The sequence below is a fragment of the Salmo salar genome, unplaced genomic scaffold, assembly GCF_965601325.2.
Source record: "Salmo salar unplaced genomic scaffold, fSalSal1 ptg000468l, whole genome shotgun sequence".
NCBI classification, from domain to species: Eukaryota; Metazoa; Chordata; class Actinopteri; order Salmoniformes; family Salmonidae; genus Salmo; species Salmo salar.
In genome coordinates this window covers 600,092-607,831 of record NW_027675396.1, presented here as the reverse complement: position 1 = coordinate 607,831, position 7,740 = coordinate 600,092, and the positions used below count along the sequence as shown (strand labels likewise).

The 7,740-nt window shown below is 37.8% G+C and overlaps 1 long non-coding RNA gene across 1 annotated transcript; it reads right to left on the bottom strand.

The window, feature by feature from the left end:
- Window positions 1–2,842: 2,842 nt before the first annotated feature.
- LOC123741773 (uncharacterized) lies at window positions 2,843–7,177 on the bottom strand. Its single transcript, XR_014391450.1, has 3 exons — window positions 6,657–7,177; window positions 6,195–6,251; window positions 2,843–4,399 (listed from the first exon to the last, which is right to left on the bottom strand). It is a non-coding gene; the product is annotated as an uncharacterized LOC123741773 (long non-coding RNA).
- Between the last annotated feature and the right edge of the window lie 563 nt (window positions 7,178–7,740).

Below are 7,740 nucleotides of genomic sequence, written 5' to 3'. Positions count from 1 at the left end.
CTGTTGTTCCTATCTAACAGTTATCTTGTGTCCTACCTAACCATGTATCATTACTGTTGTTCCTATCTAACAGTTATCTTGTGTCCTACCTCACCATGTATCATTACTGTTGTTCCTATCTAACAGTTATATTGTGTCCTACCTAACCATGTATCATTACTGTTGTTCCTATCTAACAGTTATCTTGTGTCCTACCTAACCATGTATCATTACTGTTGTTCCTATCTAACAGTTATCTTGTGTCCTACCTAACCATGTATCATTACTGTTGTTCCTATCTAACAGTTATCTTGTGTCCTACCTCACCATGTATCATTACTGTTGTTCCTATCTAACAGTTATATTGTGTCCTACCTAACCATGTATCATTACTGTTGTTCCTATCTAACAGTTATATTGTGTCCTACCTAACCATGTATCATTACTGTTGTTCCTATCTAACAGTTATCTTGTGTCCTACCTAACCATGTATCATTACTGTTGTTCCTATCTAACAGTTATCTTGTGTCCTACCTCACCATGTATCATTACTGTTGTTCCTATCTAACAGTTATCTTGTGTCCTATCTAACCATGTATCATTACTGTTGTTCCTATCTATCAGTTATCTTGTGTCCTACCTAACCATGTATCATTACTGTTGTTCCTATCTAACAGTTATCTTGTGTCCTACCTAACCATGTATCATTACTGTTGTTCCTATCTAACAGTTATCTTGTGTCCTACCTCACCATGTATCATTACTGTTGTTCCTATCTAACAGTTATCTTGTGTCCTATCTAACCATGTATCATTACTGTTGTTCCTATCTAACAGTTATCTTGTGTCCTACCTAACCATGTATCATTACTGTTGTTCCTATCTAGCAGTTATCTTGTGTCCTACCTAACCATGTATCATTACTGTTGTTCCTATCTAACAGTTATCTTGTGTCCTACCTAACCATGTATCATTACTGTTGTTCCTATCTAACAGTTATCTTGTGTCCTACCTCACCATGTATCATTACTGTTGTTCCTATCTAACAGTTATATTGTGTCCTACCTAACCATGTATCATTACTGTTGTTCCTATCTAACAGTTATCTTGTGTCCTACCTAACCATGTATCATTACTGTTGTTCCTATCTAACAGTTATCTTGTGTCCTACCTAACCATGTATCATTACTATTGTTCCTATCTAACAGTTATCTTGTGTCCTACCTAACCATGTATCATTACTGTTGTTCCTATCTAACAGTTATCTTGTGTCCTACCTAACCATGTATCATTACTGTTGTTCCTATCTAACAGTTATCTTGTGTCCTACCTAACCATGTATCATTACTATTGTTCCTATCTAACAGTTATCTTGTGTCCTACCTAACCATGTATCATTACTGTTGTTCCTATCTAACAGTTATATTGTGTCCTACCTAACCATGTATCATTACTGTTGTTCCTATCTAACAGTTATATTGTGTCCTACCTAACCATGTATCATTACTGTTGTTCCTATCTAACAGTTATCTTGTGTCCTACCTCACCAGTGAACGTGTGGCTGTGACCGTCCTGTCAATGCCTGTCCTGGTGACTCATTTTACATTTTAGTCATTGAGCAGACGCTCTTATCCAGAGCAATTTAAAGTTGGTCCTGGTGACTCCTGGGGCCTAATTCATAAAGGAAGTGTCTCAGAGCTGATCTAGGATCAGGTCCTCCTCTTCATGTAATCCGATTCATTATGATCTAGGATCAGGTCCTCCTCTCCATGTAATCTGATTCATTATGATATAGGATCAGGTCCCCCCTCTCCATGTAATCTGATTCATTATGATCTAGGATCAGGTCCCCCCTCCTCTCCATGTAATCTGATTCATTATGATCTAGGATCAGGTCCCTCTCTCCATGTAATCTGATTCATTATGATCTAGTTGTCAGAGCTAGAGTGGTGTTTGTCAGACTAATCTGTCTTCTCACAAAATCATGTGTGGAGTCTGAACGGTTTGGCCAACAAACTATTATGATACCTCTATTGAAAGCTGAGATTCGTACAAACAAGCTGGTGTTCTATGTGTTGCTCTAGGAATTACAGCAAACTAACAGGGTGGAAAGTGATATTAGGGGGACACAGAAAAACTTAAATTAAATAATATGAATGAACAAATGAATGAACAAATGAATGAATGATATTTTATTTCCGTGTCAAATCGCCAACTGGCAACCCATCCCTTATGGGGTTAATTGCCACATAAACAAACATTACAATAATTGACTGTGGTAATAAAATGATAATTCCTCTTCAGTGCTCTCTGCATTGAGCATCACATGAAGAATGAAAACAACGTAAGGTAAAAATCAATACATAATAGTAAATAAGGTGATGCAAACAATAATTATATCCCTAGAGCAGAACAATAATATACACACATACACACACACTGTATATATACACATACATACATATATACATACTGTATATATATACATACATAACATATACAGATAAATAAATACAGAAAAAAATAAACAGAAGGAATTTGAACCCAGTCTGACACAAAGAGAAGATTAATATGGGAGACAGTCTATACACAATCTATATATACACATACCATTTACCACATAGAAGACTCATATGGGAGACAAGTCTATACACAATCTATATATACACATACCATTTACCACATAGAAGATTCATATGGGAGACAAGTCTATACACAATCTATATATACACATACCATTTACCACATAGAAGACTCATATGGGAGACAAGTCTATACACAATCTATATATACACATACCATTTACCACATAGAAGACTCATATGGGAGACAAGCCTATACACAATCTATATACACATACCATTTACCACATAGAAGACTCATATGGGAGACAAGTCTATACACAATCTATATACACATACCATTTACCACATAGAAGACTCATATGGGAGACAAGTCTATACACAATCTATATATACACATACCATTTACTACATAGAAGATTCATATGGGAGACAAGTCTATACACAATCTATATATACACATGTACCATTTACCACATAGAAGACTCATATGGGAGACAAGTCTATACACAATCTATATACACATGTACCATTTACCACATAGATGAGTCATATGGGAGACAAGTCTATACACAATCTATATACACATACCATTTACCACATAGATGAGTCATATGGGAGACAAGTCTATACACAATCTATATACACACATACCATTTACCACATAGAAGACTCATATGGGAGACAAGTCTATACACAATCTATATATACACATACCATTTACCACATAGAAGATTCATATGGGAGACAAGTCTATACACAATCTATATACACACATACCATTTACTACATAGAAGACTCATATGGGAGACAAGTCTATACACAATCTATATACACATGTACCATTTACCACGCAGAAGCTAAATATTTTTACAATTTAATTATAGGTAAACATTTTTCTTATATTCCAGGATTTATCTAAATATTCCACAAACGGAAATACACAATGGACAAAAAAAACATTTCAATTTCTCCTCATCACTCATCACATACTGCCAGGGTATATCTGGTGGTCTTTCTGGAATAAGAGCAAGCGTATGTCATGGTAGAAAAGGAAATAGAGGATTAAATCAGTTTAATTCTCTATTTCTTTAAGGTCACAATAGTTACATAGTCTTTCCTCCATTTCACCACAATACTGACCTGTATCAATACTCAGAGAAAATATCCCTGATCTTACCTGTTTCAATACTCAGAGAAAATATCCCTGATCTTACCTGTTTCAATACTCAGAGGCAATATCCATGATCGTACCTGTTTCAATACACAGAGACAATATCCCTGAAATAACCTGTTTCAATACGCAGAGACAATATCCCTGATCTGACCTGTTTCAATACTCAGAGACAATATCCCTGATCTGACCTGTTTCAATACTCAGAGGAAATATCCCTGATCTGAACTGTTTCAATACGCAGAGACAATATCCCTGATCTGAACTGTTTCAATACGCAGATGAAATATCCCTGATCTGAACTGTTTCAATACGCAGAGACAATATCCCTGATCTGACCTGTTTCAATACGCAGAGGCAATATCCCTGATCTGACCTGTTTCAATACACAGAGACAATATCCCTGATCTTCCCTGTGCACATAGAGATCTCTTGCTTTTAGGTAGGTTATACATAATATATCTCTCACACACCAATTCACCCTGAATCAAACAAAAGGTTCTCAATTTGGGTTGATGATTCATCTCCTCCACCCATCTTTTTTTCATGTCGCATCAACAGTTGTTTTTTAATCATATCTATGTCTCCCTTCATTTGGTTTTGGTACAGATGTTCATAGTTACACTGTTGAAAAAGCTCAGACATTTCAGTTGCCCAGGCTTCCCCTATGGATAGATAAATACAATAATCATGAAAAAAGTCATTGATGAAAGAGACTTCAACTAGGACTATAAAATAATGAAGAAACAGTTTAACATTTTGTTATTTTATGGCTTATATTTATTGTAGAAGTTGATAAATAACACCTGGGGACAAAAACGCCTACATCTTCTGACAAAAAGTGTTAAAATGCATAACATTCCCTTTCAGGATCCATATTTTGGTGTTTATAAGGTAAAGGACACCTGATATTTAAAGCCTTTTTGAATCCACATTTTACACTAAATAAGAACTGATTTTTCCCGGGGACAGAAAAGACACCACATGGTAGGAATGACTCAGCAGCACTCCTACACTAGTTTAGTGGATTCCAAATGTTCCCTCTACTTTATTCTAGATTATTGACCTGAAATACTCACTTTACTTGGAAACTGAGTTGCAGTTTAGAGGTTAAACTATGAGCTGCTCTGTCATCTCAAAATGACCCTGTACAGATACTTTCTTATATTCAGTTTCAACTGTAGTCAAGGAGTCACCCTTCATATAACAACAGTAACCAGAGGGTGGAGCTAACAGTCAGTTTCAACTGTAGTCAAGGAGTCACCCTTCATATAACAACAGTAACCAGAGGGTGGAGCTAACAGTCAGTTTCAACTGTAGTCAAGGAGTCACCCTTCATATAACAACAGTAACCAGAGGGTGGAGCTAACAGTCAGTTTCAACTGTAGTCAAGGAGTCACTCTTCATATAACAACAGTAACCAGAGGGTGGAGCTAACAGTCAGTTTCAACTGTAGTCAAGGTGTCACCCTTCATATAACAACAGTAACCAGAGGGTGGAGCTAACAGTCAGTTTCAACTGTAGTCAAGGTGTCACCCTTCACATAACAACAGTAACCAGAGGGTGGGGCTAACAGTCAGTTTCAACTGTAGTCAAGGTGTCACCCTTCACATAACAACAGTAACCAGAGGGTGGGGCTAACAGTCAGTTTCAACTGTAGTCAAGGTGTCACCCTTCACATAACAACAGTAACCAGAGGGTGGGGCTAACAGTCAGTTTCAACTGTAGTCAAGGTGTCACCCTTCATATAACAACAGTAACCAGAGGGTGGGGCTAACAGTCAGTTTCAACTGTAGTCAAGGAGTCACCCTTCACATAACAACAGTAACCAGAGGGTGGAGCTAACAGTCAGTTTCAACTGTAGTCAAGGTGTCACCCTTCATATAACAACAGTAACCAGAGGGTGGGGCTAACAGTCAGTTTCAACTGTAGTCAAGGAGTCACTCTTCACATAACAACAGTAACCAGAGGGTGGAGCTAACAGTCAGTTTCAACTGTAGTCAAGGTGTCACCCTTCACATAACAACAGTAACCAGAGGGTGGGGCTAACAGTCAGTTACATGAGACAGCAGTAACGTGACATTGTTCTGAATCTTGCTTAAAAAATGTTATAGTCCTTCTTCAAGACATCTCTCTTACATTATTTTAGCTAAACTTATAATTTACTCGAAATCAGGTTTAGTTGTGTTTTTCCCCTGTAAGGTGTGTACGTGCTGGATAAGAACCAAAGGATGAGAAACCCTGAGATAAACATAAAACCATATAATGTAAAAGCTCCTCCACCATCTTTACCAGACGTTTTACTGATAACATGTAGACCTACTGATTAGTTTCCACTTTGAAAACTGCTGTCTGTCAGCAACTCAGCTCAAGTAGCAGTTCTAACTAGTAATATCTCATTCCTAGTATTCATTCACATACTCTGTCATTTAGAATGAATTATTGTTCATAAATACTTACTTTATTTGTCAGTATTGTCCATATAGTGTTTTCTGCTCTGTCGTCTCAAAATGGATCCTGTACAAAAGAACATATTTACTTTCAGTCACTTCCTGGGTGGTGCAGTGGTCTAAACCACCCCATCTGAACAGTTTCTCACCAACTGGCCACCTGGTCTATAGAGACTAAATGACTATACACTCTACGCTGCACACCACATCAACGGGGATGTGGTGGAGGGTAAACCCACGTAAACGCGCTTACGCACCTTTTTATTTGTAAAATAGCGTTTACTCAACTTTGTATTTTGTTAATTATCGTTTACCACTTCTTATGCGTTTCCAGCGTTAAGCCTAAATTCCATCGTGGAAAACGGGCCCAGGTTGGTCAGCATGATAAAGAATCATATCTCAAGGTTACTCTGTCTATTGAATGTCTGACTACGACCTAACTTTATAATAGTTATATGTAGCCAAGACTTACCAGAGTCTGTCAGTCTGTCCTTCAAATCAACACATTTATCCTGCTTCTAATGTTGCTGAGAAATGTGCGCTACATTTTGTAACCACAGTTACTTTCACTTTCATATGAGGAAATCACGTCCCTTCTGACGTCACCGGTGTATGGGTAAATAATGATGACAGAAGAGATCTACTAACTAGTAATAATATGTAATTCCAGGTATTCATTATCTTACTCTGTCCTTTATTGTTCAGAAATACTTTATTTGTACTTCTCTCCATATAGTGTGTTTTCCTCTTTTGTCATCTCACCATGGATCCTGCACTCAGCCGTCTCCCCACCCTGATAATAAAGTGTTTTATTGGTATCTTCCACTAGATGGCAGTAAACACCTGCTGTAACTAGACTTTACAACAGCATTCCTTATTCATAAAGGCAGTGTCTCAAAGGAGGAGTGCTGAACCAGGATCAGCTCCCCCTGTCTATGTAATCTGATTCATTATGATCTAGGATCAGGTCCCCCCTCTCCATGTAATCTGATTCATTATGATCTAGGATCAGGTCCCCCCTCTCCATGTAATCTGATTCATTATGATCTAGGATCAGGTCCCTCCTCTCCATGTAATCTGATTCATTATGATCTAGGATCAGGTCCCCCCCTCTCCATGTAATCTGATTCATTATGATCTAGGATCAGGTCCCTCCTCTCCAGTTAATCTGATTCATTATGATCTAGGATCAGGTCCCTCCTCTCCATGTAATCTGATTCATTATGATCTAGGATCAGGTCCCTCCTCTCCATGTAATCTGATTCATTATGATCTAGGATCAGGTCCCCCCCTCTCCATGTAATCTGATTCATTATGATCTAGGATCAGGTCCCTCCTCTCCATGTAATCTGATTCATTATGATCTAGGATCAGGTCCCTCCTCTCCATGTAATCTGATTCATTATGATCTAGGATCAGGTCCCCCCCTCTCCATGTAATCTGATTCATTATGATCTAGGATCAGGTCCCCCTCTCCATGTAATCTGATTCATTATGATCTAGGATCAGGTCCCCCTCTCCATGTAATCTGATTCATTATGATCTAGGATCAGGTC